At 42.6% G+C, this 18,160-nt stretch overlaps 1 protein-coding gene across 8 annotated transcripts in view; it reads left to right on the top strand.

Moving 5' to 3' along the window:
* The window catches only part of Hivep2 (HIVEP zinc finger 2), a 189,590-nt gene that overhangs the window by 89,833 nt on the left and 81,597 nt on the right, over positions 1 to 18,160 (top strand). For all 8 annotated transcript variants that reach the window (XM_052169382.1, XM_052169380.1, XM_052169381.1 and 5 more), the window contains one exon: positions 16,260 to 16,361. The gene's annotated coding sequence lies outside the window, so the exon portion shown is untranslated. The remainder of the gene's footprint in view (positions 1 to 16,259; positions 16,362 to 18,160) is intronic.

Genomic DNA, 18,160 nt, shown 5'->3' with positions numbered 1-18,160 from the left:
CCCCCCCGCCCCTCCCCGAGACGGGGTCTCTCTGTGTAGCCCTGGCTGTCCTGGAACTCACTCTGTAGACCAGTCTGGCCTTGAACTCAACAGAGATCTGCCTGCCTCTGCCTCTTCCTCCCAAGAGCTAATATTAAAGGCATGAGACACCATGGCCAGGTTGTGTCGTCTTTCTGGAACCCAGGAAGCTTCTTAAATCCCCACTCTGTGTATCTATCTGTTTTAGATCCTAAGTTTGTCTCAGAGGATTCAAAGACTAATCTTTAGGGCCTTTGATATGACTGGATGGGAAAAGATGCTTTCAGCCAAACCTAGCAACCTGACTTCAGTCCCAGAAACCTACATGGTACAAGGAGAAAACTGACCTTGGCACAATTCAACTCTCCAAATACATAAAATGTAGCAATCAATCAATCAATCAATCAGTTAATCAATAAACACCTTCAGTACTTTCTCTATAGTCATGGGCAAGTTCCTCAAAGTCCTGAGGCCTTGCGTGGGCATCAGTAAGGTGAGGATAGGAAATAATTTTTTCCTGTCTTATGAAAGATTAATGGGAAACACGTAGCAATCACTTAAGACAGTGCTGGAGCCCGCGGAGTCAGTAAATGCCAGTCGCTCTCATTGATCTCTGATGACGGGTCAGATTCCATTCATAGTTCTACATGTTTCATTTACTTAACATTTCCTGTAGGAAGATCAGATTTTAAGCCCTTACTTTGTAGAAACCAGGGTGGCCTCAACAGAGTCTGGACTATCAAAGTGAGCCGTTATATCTTACAAAGGCATTGGGTAATGCCTGGGGGCGTATTGTGAGTCTCTGTGTCCAGACCCAGACCGAAGGCAAGTGGACCCTCATCTTGGCTAGGAGCCTGCATCTATCCCCAGGCCTTATGTGTTTCAGGCCCACTGAAGTTGTTCTTTCTTAGCCTGGTTTTGTCTTTATTTTCTTTTTTTCCTGACATCTCTTAAGACTTAAGAGCAAAGTACTTAGGAAAAATACTAACTTGTAAACGAAATAAGAAAGCGCTTCTGCTCTTTTTAAATTCTTCAGACAGCAACTCATATGTAATGCTCTAAGCTCTAGAGGAGCACACATCCTCTGCTGAATTTTCAATCCCATGAATAATAACAAGGTTTTCAGTTAGAACAAACCATCAGAAGGTAATGCGAGTATTTTTCAGTTGGGCTGGTTTCTTGTTGAACGTTTTCGATGTGACGGTTTCTTTGTTATGAAATAACTTTCGAGATGAGAGCATGGTAGGCACCCTTAGGTACCGAGCATGAGAGCTCTCCCTCAGGGTCGTTCAGACCTTGGTCCTTCATCGCTGCCTTTAACCAGGGGTAGGACCAACCTCCTCCAGAGAAAATGTTTGAAAAGTTCTTTAGCCAGGCGGTTTGGGCCCCCGTTCTTTGTCTCAAATATTATCTTAAACATTAATAAGGCTGGTTAGATTTTCCAATGGAAGTGGTTGTTACTGCATTCATTTATAATGCTGCTTTAGAGCAGCATCTTATTTGGATCAGCAGTGGTGGGAAGTCACCACTGCTCGGACCTTTCTATGTACGGTTTCCACAGTTCCCTGTGATTTCTTACCGATTCCTTTTATGGCTGAAGAGCGTATCCCTTTGATTAAAGGCTTGCCGAGGTCCATAAATCAATATTGGTGGTTTAGCTAATTGTCGAGAATTTGAAGTTTTACTTTAACACAATCAAGTCATAATTATTTCTTCACTGTGGCCAAAATTTAATCTTGTAAAATCTTGTTAGGACTTTGTTATTTTCTTCCCCTCAGGTCTTTCCATTAAAGACTTCTCAACATGGGAAACTGAAAAATGTTGAAATCGCTTCCATCTTAGGGGGAAGAAAAAAAGCAAGTGATACAACAACCAGCCCCAGGGCTTTCCCAGCTACTATGCTGCTCCTTCCTAACACGCCATCATCTTGACCACCTAAGTTGATATGGCAATAGCTTCCTACCTTTGCAAATCAGTGACAGGGACACGTGTCAGCCTGCGATTTGTCAGCGGATTTGTCTTTGTATTCACTGTCACTGACTCTCTGTCCCTTGTTTCAGGGGCTCTGTGCACCCCCACCCCCATCAAGCTGCCTTTTCAACCTCATACACACACCTGTCTTCATTATGACTTAAACCAAATTTCAGCCACCGGAAGGACCGCTTACAGCTTTCAGTTTCTGAAGTGTCCCCACAGGGCCCATTGTTCTGGGCCTCACTCCATGCTAATGCATACAGCTGGATTTCCATGTTGTATGTGTACACACGTCCACTGTATTCCGTACCTGGAAGTGCAGCTGCTCCCTTTTGGACATTTCTACCTCAGACGTGCCTGAGGGCACCTCCGTGTGAGTTTGTTTCCCAACTGAACTCCTCTCACATTGGGTTTTCTCCCTGTCTCCCTGTCATGGCATTTTTTTTTGAGGTCAAAGATAATTCTTGTAACCTTTCAATATCATAGCATAGTGCATAGAAGATTAACAGATGACAGAGCAGGTTCCAGAGACTGGAATAGTTAAATATCAAAATATGCCTAATATATGTATTGTATATAATATAAATTATATAATATACAGTACACCATACATTATATTATACATCATAATATATACTATATATTATACATTATATTATATTATATATTCCATATTCTATATTCTAAATTATATATTAAATAATACATCTTACATTATACATCATATATTGTGCATTATACATCATATAATGTCATGTCATATATCCTGTTATACATTATATTGTTATGTTATATTATTTATTACATTATACATGATATATTCCATATTTACTTTATATTTATAATTTATGTTACATAAATGGTGCCTAATATGTTACATGTTTTATATATACATATAGATATTTATCTCGCAAATATATCACACACACACTCATCATCATCATCATCATCATCATCATCACGGAGCCTTGTTAGTTAAATACAGGCTGTAGCACTTTGGAAGAGTCCTCTCACCTTTATGGACTTGAATGGGAACCCGTGGAGACAGCAAGTAGTTTTCATTTGATTCTTTCCAGGCACTCTGTAAAACCAGTGTCTGGAGAAGGTAGAAGCCAACCACTTGCTTCAGATGACCCCGTTTGTCCTGTGTTCTCCTGTGGATTAGGATCGGGGCGGGGTCACCCATCCTTCCATTTACGTAGATGAAAGTGTGGAAGAAAACTCAAGTTCCCTTGAGAGGCCATTCCAGGTCTGGACACAGATGGCACTCGGTGCGCGTGGCCTGCACTCATTTTAGGTCATCTTGAAATCCAGTCCTGTTAAATTCATCTTTCTTGTGTGAATGGTTTCATCACAGTTACCGTGAGCCGTAGCCACTCCAGGAGAGAATTATTATTGGGGTCCTTAGAACGTTCGTTACAGAGACTGAAATGGGAAGCTGATTGTATTTCACCAGGCAGTCAAATTTTGTTAAGCAGTCAGATATTAAAACAATATCTTTTCTGGTTTCATAAAAAATAAAAACCACCAGTTCTCAGGGGTTGGATGTAGCCTTTTGTGTAGTACTTTTGTAGTACTTTTCATCGGAGTACATGAAACCGATATCTAGCTACTATGCATTCATCTGAGTTAATTTTAAAAATACGAAGCCTTAGCTGTGAAGATTGAGTTGTAGTTAGGGTGGAATGCTTGGCTCTCAAATGCAAGTGGGTGCAGAGTGGCCTTATGTAACTGTCTGTCTGTCTGTCTGTCTGTCCCTTTTGGCATCCATAAACACAAGAAACTCAATTCCGAGGTCGTCTCACGTTGAGAGAAACAAATGGAATACACGAGTAAAAATTCCATTTGGCTTTTTGAATATCAGCAGACTCCACACGGGTCTGTATCTGGGATGGTTTTTTGAGTCTTGATACTGGCTTAGTTGTCTTTTATGAGGAACACCAAACAAAACATCCTGTTTTTTGAACAGTCAGTACTAGTCCCAGGGGAATAATCACAGAAATAGCGAAGGTTCTTCCTATATCAGACGCTTTCAAATTTCCATTACTGTTATGTGTTTCTTCAAAGTCCTCTTCAGAAGTGACTAACACAAAAATCGTTTGTGACCTTGGGGAGCTGGAGTCCCGCTAAGTGCCGGCTGCCCGCTGTCACGTTAACGGTGACCACTATACATGGTAAATATTTGTAAATTTTTCTTGTTTTTTTTTCCTCTTCCCTCTGGCAGTTTCATGTTTTGGAAGCTTACCACAACTCCTTTAAATGTTTGCTTGTGTCAGAATTAAGTGAAAGTGGAAGAGAAAAAGATATTTTGAAAGGATCCTAATACGGCTTTAGGATTGGTGAAGGGGCCAGGACGGTGATTCAGAGGCTGAAAATAGCCCTTCGTTTTATGCAATCAAGTCAAGCACTGTACCTTGGCATCCCCACACCGGATTAGCAAGGAGCTGGACGCTATTCCTCCCCCAGCCAGCGTGCCATTAGGGATGGCAGGCGGAGCTATGATAAACTGCCTGTTTAGTGGAGTATGTGCTGCTGGCCTTACATCGGTGATGCACAGACAGGAGCGCGCTGAGTGACCTCAACTCACACTTCCTCTCCTTTCCAATGAGCATTTGTGGGGTGTGGCTTCTCACAGGGAACCCACCTGCTTTAAGGCTGCAAGCGTCCCATGTCTGGGCTGCTTAAAGGACCTTGAAGGCTGGCAGCCTTCAGCCGATCCATATCAAGACTATGGAAAGGAAGATTTTTTTTCTTTTATAGACTTGTAGTGCGTGCATGCGCGTGTATATGTATGCAGGTTAGAGGTCAAGAGCAGGTGTTTTTTTCTCTGTCGCTCTCCACCCTATTTTTTGATCTCAGGGTCCCACTTTGAACCCAGAGATCAACGATGAGACCAAAACAGCTAGCCAGAAAACAGAAGGCCACCCAGCACTGGGTGTCTGCCGATCTATGTGTGGAGAGCCTTGGGTCAGATCTCAGATCCTCAAATTTATACTGCAAGGCCTTTTCAAGCTCAGATTTATCTGATCACAAGACCCTAGGACTGGACAGGGGTCTGTTTCCGTCTCCTGTTTGCTTTGCTTTAAAAATGTGAGCCTAAGTTGAGGTCCCAGCTGATTCTGTTTCTGTTGAGTAAGCGACTAAACCTCTCTGAGCCAGAGTTTGAAGCCTCACCTTAGTTAGACTCTTGTTACCTAAAAGGGGACTGCTAGCTGTGCCCTGCCAGATCATACAGCTGTCAGGTTATAATTAACATTCGATGTGACTCTAATTAGACAGAATTGGTGGGAAATATCTGGGAGGCTGCAGCCGCGCTACCGCGATGTTTGCATTTAAATGGTGGAGACTATTCCGTGCACGTAAAGCCCACCACGTTCAGATGAAGGAGGAGGGTACCACAGCTCACTAAGCCCTATTGCTTTAGATGATGGCTGCAGGCTGTAGGGACCAGAGCGCTTTTCAGCTTGCATTGTGGTGTCTGTCTTTCAGACAGAGAAGTTGGAGAATGTATATTCTTTTCCTTTTTTAATTCTTCAAAGAGATTAAATCACGGCTCTGACAGGAGAGGGCAGGATCTCTGAGAAGACCTCCCCAGTGCTTGGAATTCGTAGATTCTACCAGATCCCTTCCCTTTTGTCTCAGGCAGTGTACTCCCCAGCAGCTCCCAGGGTCTTTGGCTGCAGGCCAGCCTCCCATGGCCTCCAGCTTTGAAGTGCAGTGCAGGCTGTCCTCTGGCCGGGTTGTTGTTGTTGCTGTGGCCTGGGCTTCACTCAGGATGAAGTGCCAAGAGGGATGTCCTGTCTGCAATATACATTTCCATAGCCCTAGTCCTGAGGCGTAGAGTATGCTTTTGTCTGACCCACAAGTGGCTGTCCTTGACTGCTCTGCCTAGCGCTTAGCTGCGCTTCCTTCTGCTGCCTGCTGGAGATAGGTTTGTACCCTGCCTGTCACTTGGGAGGAGGATCCACCCCTCTGTGCCGAGGAAGACAACAATCTTCTCTTTGCCAGGTCTATTGTTAGTCCGAAGGGTTTTCTAGGCCTGGTTCAGGGAAACCAACCCAGCTAGTCTAACTGCTTCCTCTGGGGGATGCATTGACCTTGTTTTAGTCCGGGCCTGGCAGCCAGATTCCTGAAGACATCAGTTCCGGCAGGGGAAGTCTTTCTCTGCTGAACCCTGTTTCGACCTCAGCCCCAAGCTCCTTGTCAGAAGCCGTGCTGTTGTAGATAGAACTTCTTGATTTCTGGTGGTCCCCTTTGGCGGTTCTAAATGTAGGTGGACACCGGAACCCAGAGGATTACAGTGATAGCTACCTACCAAGGAATGTGAAATGTTTGTGTAAGTTCCTTGACGAGTCCAAAGCTGTGCATACTTTCTGGGTGTTCAGCGAGGTAGAGTTATTACCGATGGTCTGTATTCAGAAGTGCCAGCTCCATTCAAACAGAAACTGCCTCGGAAACCTGCCCTGTCCTGATTTATATGGCAAGAGCCATTTGCTGTCTATCTCACTAAAATTGGTGATGATATTTCCCACGGGGGGGGGGGGATTGTGCATCCTGTTCTAGAAAAGCCCCACCCACTTCCAAGTATGCCTTTTCACCGACAGTGATTTCCTTCTTCACGTTAAGTTCATATACAGCCTCAAGATTTCATATTTAGTTTTGTTTTTCTCTTAAATTCTTTTTACAGAAATCCACTATGTGATTTGATATTTGGTTTGGTTTGTTTGTTTGTCTGGTCACCTCCAGTGAAACTTCCGGAGAGCTTTTGCTGTTGTGGGTTCAGCAACAGGAGATAGTTGGTCATATGACTTACTTAAGGAGGGTACCAGGAAGGGCTCTGAGGATTCTGAGCAGAAAGTGAAAGGTTTGTGGGAGGCAGGCTCCATCATCTTAGCAGGGATTGCCTGTTTGTACATTATTCCGTGTTCTAGTCATAAGTTAGACTTCATTTAGAACCCTTACCCTGATAACACTTTCTCACCATTAGTGAATGCGTGAATGTCTGGGTCTTAATGGGACCAGTGGAGGAGATAATTCACTAGAGGAAGCTGGGTTCCAGGGCCCTACCTAATTCCAGTGTCATGATGGGTATCTTGTGATGTTAAGACCTCAGGGTTTTGAAATGGCAGAGTCACATGTTCCCTAAGTTATGATTTCTCTTTTGGGGACAGCCAGATGGCACAGAGGACAGAGATGTGTCTGGGATAATTAACATAGTAAGCCAGTTAACACTGGTATCAAGGACGGTGCATGCTGGCATTCCAAGCCCGTGTCTCAGTGTTTTAGGAAGGTGATGGCGTCTGTTTGTTCTCTAGCCCATGGGAGTAGAATAGTAAGAGGTCTAACCTGATCTAGGGATGCTGATGAGTCCTAATCCTTTCCCAAATGCTTCCCTTGCACTTGCTAGTGCCAGCTAGGCACCCACAGCCCCGTGTTACCTTCTTCAGAGTAGTCTCACTGGGGAATCCTTAGTTCGATAAATCTTTCCAGATCCCTCTTGCTCCGCCACTGAATCCGTTGTGCAATCTATACACCATAATGTGGGCTAGCAGGAAAATGTCTCCAAGGCAGTTCAAAGAAACTCAAGGTATAATTCATTAATGGTTTCATTCTGTATCTGGGTATGTTGCTTCCTATTGTCAGCCAGTGTGGGAGGAAAAGGAAGCAGGGTGCTGTCGTTGGGGGTGGTGTGTGGGTATGTGCCATCCCAAAGTACTTTATAGGAGAGGAGACATTTATTTTTGCAACCAAAGTCATATTCAGACACTAGCAGAAAATTATTAACTATGTCACAGTTAAAAAGTTGTTGCCTAATGCTCTTACAGTTGTTGTCTTTAAAGACCATATTGACCAGAGACATTATACATACATGCATCTGTATGTATACAGAGATGAAAGGATAACTTTTGCTCCCAGGCTTTGATCTACATTCCTAACACTGGTACCATTGCCAGTAGACGTTACTTGCACAGGCCTGGCAAGCTATCCAGTCCTCAGCATAGGGTTGTAATTTGTAGACCTGAAGCTATCAGGCACAGCTGAGGTTTCCCTTCCCTGGTTAAAAGTGAATTCTGGCTGGAAGTCTCCAGGGATGGGAATCTATGACTCAAAGCAGGTGTGCCCTAGCTGGATAACTCTACCTTCTTGCTTGCTCTGGGAGCCCTTTGTCGTCGTCGTCTCTTCTTCTTCTTCTTCTTCTTCTTCTTCTTCTTCTTCTTCTTCTTCTTCTTCTTCTTTCTTCTTCTTCTTCTTCTTCTTTCTTCGTCTTCTTCTTCTTCTTCTTCTTCGTCTTCTTTTCTTCTTCTTCTCTTCTTCTTCTTCTTCTTCCTTCTTCTTCTTCTTCTTCTTCTTCTTCTTCTTCTTCTCTTCTTCTCTTCTTCTTCTTCTTCTTCTTCTTCTTCTTCTTCTTCTTCTTCTTCTTCTTCTCTTCTTCTTCTTCTTCTTCTTCTTCTTCTTCTTCTTCTTCGTCTTCTCTTTTCTTCTTCTTCTTCTTCTTCTTCTTCTTCTTCTTCTTCTTCTTCTTCTTCTTCTTCTTCGTCTTCTCTTTTCTTCTTCTTCTTCTTCTTCTTCTTCTTCTTCTTCTTTTCTTCTTCTTCTTCTTCTTCTTCTTCTTCTTCTCTTCTCCTTCTCCTTCTCCTTCTCCTTCTCCTTCTCCTTCTCCTTCTCCTTCTCCTTCTCCTTCTCCTTCTCCTTCTCCTTCTCCTTCTCCTTCTCCTTCTCCTTCTCCTTCTTCTTCTTCTTTCCTTCGTCTTCTCTCTTCTTCTTCTTCTTCTTCTTCTTCTTCTTCTTCTTCTTCTTCTCTTCTCTTCTTCTTCTCTCTTCTTCTTTCTTCTTCTTCTTCTTCTTCTTCTTCTTCTTCCTCCTCCTCCTCCTCCTCTTCCTCCTCCTCTTCCTCCTCCTTTTCTATTCCACCCTAGGGCCTGTACCCTCCGCATATCTGAAGCCATTGGCAGCTGCTGCTTACTAGACTAAACTCCCTCCTAGTCTCAGCAGTTATTCTTAGGATCCTTACCACACATCTTAACCATTGAGCACCCACTTTTAAAAAACACTCTCTCTGTCTCTGTCTCGGTGTGTGTGTGTGTGTGTGTGTGTGTGTGTGTGTGTGTGTGTGTGTGTGTGAGAGAGAGAGAGAGAGAGAGAGAGAGAGAGAGAGAGAGAGAGCGTTGTTCAGTATTCATATCATAGACTTCCTTCAGTGACTAACGGAAACTCTGGTACTTAGCAAGCATTTGTAATTGCCCGGTTATTAACTAGAATCTTGCTTCTCAGACTACAGTGCTCATATTAGCACGTGACCCACTTTGGGGGACTCATTTTAGACCTGCAGGATCCAGAAACAACATTTTAATTTAGCAAACTCCCGTGTTGACTATGTTTTAAAAAGCGCTGCCAAGACCACAGCCATCTTCAGCAGAAGTTCTACTAGAAAAGTATCTGGCTATCATCGAGAACTGCTTGCCCCTCATGTACAGTTTAGTTTAGTCTTTCCTTAAGTATAACTGGCCCCACTTAGGAGATGGTTCCATCAGCAAAGCACTTTGTCAGGCAAGCATGAGATCCGAGTTCTGATCTCCAGCACCCATTTGAAAAAAAAAATGGGGTGAGGTAGATACAGGGGGATCTCTGGGGCTAAGTGGCCAGTCAGTCTAGCAAAGTAGAGTACTCCAAGTTCAGAGATATACTGTCTTATATGAATGGATGAAAGACACCTGGGGTCCACCTTTACACACACACACACACACACACACACACACACACACACACACACACACGATGTGACCAGGAGTGAAGCCATATGAACTGTATGTGCATTTTGGCTCAAACTATTATTTCACACAAATTAGTACACATCTCTCAAATGGCCTTTTGCAGACAGCTCTCACCAAGGAGCACACACTGTGATTTGCTTTCCTTAGCTCCTCCTCCTTTCCCCCTTCCCTCCCTCCCTCCCTCCCTCCCTCCTTCCTTTCTCTCCTTTTTTTCTTTCTGTCTCAAAGTACTCACTCCCACTCAAGAGTGCTATTTTGAACTCCAGGGAAGAAAATTTGTAGACATCTTGCCGTCTTTCAGGAAACATGGTTCAGATGTAATATCTTCCTCTCTTTCTCTGTGCTTCTTCAGTAAAGCAGGGAAACATGCCACTTGTATTTCGTACTTTCACACAACTCGACACAGAAGGTGGCTTTTCAAGTCAACTCAGAGACGGCCTCTGTCCTTAGGTGCCCACTCTCCCAGACGTGATTGACTTGCTTTCTTTTCTTTTGGCTCTTGACCTCTTGCCTGTCAGCGTAGAGTCTGGATGTATGGTCCACTTAGGCTATCTGAAATGCAAGATTATTTTCCAGTGCCTATAGAGTAGCCAATAAATCAGGGAGAATGATGTGTGACTATAATTAGCATGCACAGCAAAATCCAGTCAGTCTTAAGACCAAAAAAACGTTTACAATATTTATATTGTATGAGCATCTCATGTAGCTCAGGCTGGTCTCAAACTTTCAATGTAGCTGAGGCTGGCCTTAAACTCTTCATCTTCTTGCTTCTACCTTGTGGGTACTGAGACTGTAGGCCTGTGTCACCAGGCCTGATTGTTTTATTATAACTCCAGGTCATTTACATTCTGTTTTCCCTGTCTTTGAGTTCAAACCTAAATAACAAAGAATCAGTCCCTGGAGAAGGAAGAGAAAGGAACGTACTTTGCCTAGCCCATCTAAGCCATCCGTTCGTGTTTTAAATGAACTATACGCTTCTTCGGATGGGGGAAAAACAAAATGGCTGATGGGGGGATCCCTTTTGAAACTTGTGTTTATGTATAGTTTGATCTCAGCTTTGTCAGGAAAATTACACTGTTTTATTTAAGACAGGACTTAAAAATACTTACCTTCTGTTTAATCACTGTTTCACCACCTTTAGAGAATGTTATTCTGGGGGTGGGGGGTTAAATGGAATTAGCACAATTAGTTGCTAGATAGGAATGCTGTATTTTTAGCACATGAAATGGGAGCAGGAAAAGAGACAAGAAGACTAACAGAAGATGAGTATTAAATGTGAAAGTCGCGTGTCATATACATAGAAATAGAAAGTCACATGTCATACACATAGAAATAGTTTATAATCTAGTGTGCCTGGCTAGCACATAAAATGAAAGTCCAGAAGAGATGTCTCTATTCATTACTTCTAACTGTTGGATTCATGACAGTGCAATTTTAATCATAATGCAGTGGGATATTTTTTGAGCATTGTTGAAATGCATGGCATATAACACAGGGACCGAAGGCTAAGGAACCTGTAATAAAACAGATAAGAGCATTGTAAGCACATATGTGTATCAAGGAGTGTTAGAAAAAAAATCACCAGGAGCAGGAGGCTGTCCTACTGCAGACTCAGACACACAGACACACCACACACAGTGCTAACCGATGCAGTGCAACATGTGCATGTTTCGTGAACCACACGGAACTGCTTAGTTCAGTGCCAGGCATATAGTAATACACAGCATGGATCAAAGTTCTGTCTTCTGTATGAGGACTGAGATAATGAAAAGGGAAGAAAAATAAAGTATGAAGACAACTCCTTAGGCTTCAACGTACACATGTAAAGGAATTCAGCAACCAGGGCTGAGAAGTTCTCATGGCTGTGGCTGTTGTTGCCGAAGGCCAGAGTTTGGATTCCAGCGCCCACAGCAGTTGGCATATAACTGCTTATAACTGCAACTCTTCCGGGAGATTTGATGGCCTGTTCTGGCCTCCAATGGTATCTGTACACATATGTACATATTTACCTGAACACAGGTTTGCATTAGTACCCCCCCCCCACACACACACACCCCAAAGCCACATAACTATAAAACTAAAACCAAGACCTAACCATGGTCAATTACATAACTAGGTAAAATTTTCATTAAAGATAAAGACAATAAGATTCTTTTAAATAATAAAATAATTACTGTCACCATTAAAATAATAAAAGATTTTCAGGTACAGCAGATATTGAATGAAGTGGTTTTTTAAAAAGCACCAAGTACAAAGTCAGGAAATTTGCTGAATTAGAATACTTATTTATTGTTGGCTGCTTTATAAGTACTTTAAATAATTTGGTATGCATTAAGTATAAGTTCATGGAATATGCCCACCTTTTGGTTTAATAATTTTGTTTCCAATAATATTTTTTTGTTTCTTTGTTTTGTTTTTTTGGGTTTGGTTTTTTCGAGACAGGGTTTCTCTGTATAGCCCTGGCTGTCCTGGAACTCACTCTGTAGACCAGGCTGGCCTCAAACTCAGAAATCTGCCTGCCTCTGCCTCCCAGAGTGCTGGGATTACAGGCGTGCGCCACCACCGCCCGGCTCCAATAATATTTTCAGCAAAATAGCATTTATATCTAGTGACACAGATAAAATCATATGAGGAATTCCTGCATACAGGGATAATGAATGGAATGACATCGTTCTAACTCTGTGAAACAATATGTGGCTGGTAAAAATGAGCTGTCTGCACACGTGGAAATAAAGAATTGCTTACAGAGTAATAAGTAAAAAACTAAGAATGCATATGCAGTACAAGGGCATTTATATAAAGTATGTTCAGGTTGGTGCAAATAGTGGCTTATTGTGTTTGGGTTACAAGAATAGGAGCATCTTTCTGGTTCAGATATTTGCAGTTTTGTTATGTTTTTCTAAGGAAAACTAGCACTAACTAAGTGAGTAAGCAGGTTAGAGTAACTAACTAAGCCGGGTGGCTGTACCAACCAAACTGCTATGCGTGGTGATAGCGTTGGGAGAATAGTGTTAAGTTGGCAGGATTTGGGGTCTGTCTCTCTCTGCATGCATTCCCATCTGCCCTTCCAGTCCTTCTAGTGTTGGAAGGTTGCTCACATATGTAAGGACACAGTGACTCAAGTTTGCTCCAGCTGCCATGGGCCACTTTGATAAGTCTGTAGGAGTTAGTCTGATTCCCCTGCCCCAAGGAGCATCCCATAAACTCACAAAGCATGGTCCCTGTGTATGACCAGGGAAAGCCACCCATCAAGTTCCAGGCATGCCAGAGCAGTATTGTGTGTTCATTGAATTTATTGCATGTAAATAGTCGAACAGTCCAATGGGTAACAAGCACGGTGAAGTCATAGCTAGATATTCAATGGGTTAGATATTTTCTAACATGAAACTGGTTAAAATGTAAAGTTCAGATGAACTCTTTGATCTCCTGATGGGGCCAAAACACCGCCAACTGAATCACACACACACACACACACACACACACACACACACACACACACACCCATGCCCCCGCTGCTAGTGCCAAGTGTGGTGTGGACATTAGGAAAAGAAGATGGCGGGAAGGCAGTTTAGACCCAGCCCCTAAAGCTGGTTGTAAATGTTTCTATGCCTTGGAGTATAGGATTGCTAGGGATCTACTGTAATACTGTGTATCACTGTTTATTTGTGAGGAAATGAATATTTCTAAGAAAATGTCTCCTGGTTTGCCCATCTTGGCTTACAGGCAATATAATTGCATCTTCTGTGCTAATCACTGGTAATCTTGTAACCAAGTCACTTGTGGGTGGATAATGTATGTGCCTTACTGCGCTTGGACTTGGACAGGAGGTCCAGTGGTATCACTTTCGGTGCCTTGCAAGCATTGAAAATGCCCTCTCGTCATTTGAAATCACTGCTACCCCCAACAACAGACAGAGAAAAGATGCCTGCAGCCGTGTAGGTGAAAAGACTTTTAACATATGGGCCTAATAACTGGTTGTACTCAGAAATTTAAGACTTCTTAGGAGGCAAAATTATATAATTTGAGGAAACCGTATTCTGTCTAAGAAGTGAGCAAGACTGGAAAGGGATGTTAGACTTCTGTGTCTGTACAGGTCAATTTCACACTGTACAACAAAACGAAATATAAAATTTTTAAAGAATTTTAAGCTTGAGGGTTGGGAGACGGCTCAGTGGGTGAAGTACTTGGTGAAAAAACACTAGGACTTGACCTGAGATCCCCAAACACCTACATATAAACATAAAGCCAGGTGTGCAACTTAATGTCTATAGTGTTTGGTCTACAGCTGGTGGACTTGCCCTTGCAAGCTAAGAGTTCTACCTCTGCCCTGTACACCCAGGCCATTCGTGTGTGTGTGTGTGTGTGTGTGTGTGTGTGTGTGTGTATGTGTGTATTCACATGTCCATGTCCACATCTCTGTGTGTGTCTGTAATTCTAGTGCTGGGAAGCAGAAACAGGTTATCTTATGTGGGGGAGGTAGGGGGTGGGGTGGGGTTGGGCAATCTATCCATTTGGTGAGATCTAGGTATAGCAAGAGAGACCTGTCTCAAAAAATCCAGAGAGAAAGATACTGATATCATTTGGCTTCCACATGTTCATACACAGGTACATACACTCACACACAGAAACACATGAACCCGTTATGCGCATTCACACAAAATGAAAAAGAATTATGTAGTAAGGAGGACTCTTCAAGTGGGTTCTGCATCATGCATCATGAGGGGGCGGATCCTAATCTGCTTTAGAAAGCAGCCAAAGGGAAGGAACATCGTGCCAAACTCCTGCATGTGCCCGTCCTGGAAGATAGCCACAAACTGGATCCTGACCCCTTGGTACCACAGGTATTCGGATGTGTTTGAAAAAATTGCATAACTAAAAAAGGAAAGACAGATATTCTTACAGCTTTAGGTGTTCAAAGATAATGTGTTGAACCATCTTGCAGTTCATCGAAGGGTGATTGTATTTGTTGATTCCATAAAGTTAACACACACACACAATCACACATAATCACACACAATCACACACACACACACACACACACACACACACACACACACACACACGTACACGCAGATGTGCATGCACTCACACATTCTCTCAGGGTGGGCTGGAGGTGCAGGGCAATGGTTGGGCTTTTAGCTTGCAAGTGTGGGCCCCAAGTTTTATTCTCAACACCACAGAAATAAATGGGTGAATAAGTTAATAACCAAAGCATATGACAGTCTTCTCATCACACTAATGGCAGGAGATCTGGAAGGATCGTGAGGACTGTTTATCTTTGCTAATGAAGAAGTCTCTTGAGTCCACGCCCAAGTAAACTTCCTGCATAACCACTCTATGAGCAGCAGTAAGGCCAGAATCCAGTCACTAGGTTTTCTTAAGAACTCATACATACTCTCGTGACTGCTGTGAGGCTCTACGTGGTAGATGTCCCTATTCTTCTTTCTGGTGCCCATTATTAATATTACTTTTGAGGATATCACCTAAAACCAGAAAGAGATAGCAAGTCTATTTCAAACATTTTTTTCTTCTAAATACAGATTAATTTCATTAATGTGTGTAGTAAGATTTGGGAAGTGGCTATCATAATTCCAAATTGTGCAATAAAAAAAATCGTGTGTATGTATGGCTTTGGAAAATGGCGAGACCGTGCCTAGTATGTGGCTGTGGTTATGTTCTGTGACTTCAAAATCCTGGTTTGCTTGAAAATACTGAGTCTGCTGTAGAGACCTGACTCAGGATTAGCTTGAAGCTGGGTAATTTTGCCATCTCCTCTTCAACTTGATGCTCTCGTGACTATTTTAGTCTCTTTCCAGGTGAACTATTACTCACTTTCTCTTGGCGCTTCTCCAGTAACTGAGATAGTAATTTGATTTCTGGACCTCAGGACAGGTGTTGTGCTGAGAAAATGAGTGGAGTGAACTGATGATATTTATAAAATATTTATAATAAATTATCGACGGGGTTTTGCTACTCTGAGTGGTTGCTGAGGGAACCAAGGAGCATGCTCAGGATGATCTGGAAATCCATGCCGCTGAATATTTTCAAGATGGCTCGACCACTGCTACGTGTAAATAATCAGTGTAGGTGTTAGCTTCTGTCACTTAGCAGATACTGGCTGTAGCGAAGGTTTAATGGCTTTCGAGAAATGCAGCCAACAACTAGAATCAATGGGGCGGAGGAGGTTATTCCAGAATAGCTCTTTCCATACTTGCTTGTGTGTGATTTTAATGTCCTTGTGTCATGTGGGTAATCATTCCCATGCGCCAGTCAATGTTGGAAATAAACTCTTCCATTTTACTCTGGGCGTTTAATCTCTCTTTGCCTGGGCATTCATTTTACCCCAGTTATAAAATTTAATCCAGTTGCCAAATACTTTTGTTGTTTTGTCACACGGTAACAGGAAAGATGCTGGTCTAGTGTTGATTTGTATTACTAAGTCACAGATGTCATCAAGCCCTGATGGAGATGCTCTTCTGTTTGTGTTTTCATTAGGTGAAGTCTTTGAGTTTTGTCAAAGCCAACGATAACCAGATCTACTTGAAAGATTAAGTGAATTGATTTGATTGGCACATTCTCTCAACAGCCATCCAGTAGGTAAGTAAAAGTACTCACTCCCTTTCTGTAGTTTGACTTCAGTCTCCTATGTGTGATATGAAGTAGACGCTCAGGGAGATTTTTGACAGGAATAATTGAAAGCCTTTGAGACAAGTGATGGACCATGGGAACATTGACTCAGTGAATGTATTTGTATATTTGTCCTGCGATTTTAAAAATTACTCTAGGTTTACAAGCGTGTGTGTGTGTGTGTGTGTGTGTGTGTGTGTGTGCGCACACGTGCCTATCTATGTGTAAAGTGGTGTATGTGCATGTATGTATGTGTGGGATGTCTGTGTGGGAAGCAGTGCATGTGTGTGAATACGTTCACATATATGTATGATGTGTGTGTGTTAGGCAGTGTATATGGGTAGCAATGTATGTGCATGTGTGTGCATGCATGCACATGTGCCCATGTATATATAGTATGGGGGCAGTCTGTGTGTGTATATATGTATATGTGTGTGGGATGTATGTGGGGTAGCAGTGTATTGCATGTATATACATGTGCATGTATGCATGATGTGTGTGTGGGGACAGTGTATGCATGTGAGTGTATCTTTAATGCAGGTACACAAAGCCCAGGGGAGGATGTCAGATATCCCACTTTATCACTCTTTACCTTATTCATTTGCGACAGGGCCTCGCACTGACCAGCATCTAGTCTAGCAGTCAGCAGCCTCAGAAGATTGTCCGCCTCCCTCAGCAGTAATGTCAACACAAGCATAAAGCTGTACTTGACCTTTAACCTGCGTGCCCTCTGAATGTAGATCTCATGCCTGCTCAACAAACGCTCTCATTCACCATGCTGTCTCTGTAGTCTGTCGCCTGATTTTTCTTGAACACTAGAAAATGTCATGTACTATATGGAATTGGCCCCAGGGCCCTTGCACATGCCAGCTTTAGGTTCTGCCACTAGGGCTTCACTCTCACACACACACCCTTTTGTTTACAGTTTTATTGTCATTTCCTTGTCATCTTGAGCTAATGTGAGAGTATCACCTTTTACTTTGGGGGAGATTGCTGTGTGTGTGTATGTATGTGTGTGTGTGTGTGTGTGTGTGTCTACACCTTACTGGATTATAATCTAATAAAATAAGCTTTTGAAGAAATCTCACATATTGCTGTATTAAACCATTCTCATTCTACATGCATGCGTGTCTGTGACAAGAACAGACATTTAAGTGAAGGCTTGCCTGGTTGAACTTTATGTTGTGCTGGATGGCACTGGAGGCTCCTGAGATAGAAAATTGGGAACCAGGAGTTGTTTAGGCTGTTCCCAGATCACTAGGCACTGCCAGAATTTACTGGGAACAGGACTTTGGCTACTCTTAAAATGTCAGTGTAGTAAAAGCCTGCTCTCTCAAACAGATTTTTGGCATCAGAAAGTCTAAATGATACTGATTTTAGGGCTTGGTAATTTTTTTTTTAAACTCAGGCAAACTCATGCTTAATTAACCCTTTGTATAGTAGCAGAATGTTTAGGAAAATTATCTTCCTAATTTTAGGTCACAAGACATGAGTACTAAAGTTTGACATATTTTTCATGATGTACCTGGTTATTTAGTTTCTCTCAAATAAATGGGAACTATTTAAAAATCCAGTGAATGCTAATGAATAGGAGAAGAAAATGTCTAGTGATTAGGGAGATGGTTTCAAGCCAGTCAACCCCTGGTGTTTGTCTAGCTGTGAGCGCCCAAGGGTGCCATTGGTCACGCCGACTCTCACTGATAATTGTATGGCCTATGGATACCAACAACTACTTTGTCTCTAGTGATCTTCCTTGAGACCTCAGCCTT

The sequence above is a fragment of the Apodemus sylvaticus genome, chromosome 23 (assembly GCF_947179515.1).
Source record: "Apodemus sylvaticus chromosome 23, mApoSyl1.1, whole genome shotgun sequence".
Taxonomy (NCBI): domain Eukaryota; kingdom Metazoa; phylum Chordata; class Mammalia; order Rodentia; family Muridae; genus Apodemus; species Apodemus sylvaticus.
This window is presented reverse-complemented; position numbering and strand designations above follow the sequence as displayed.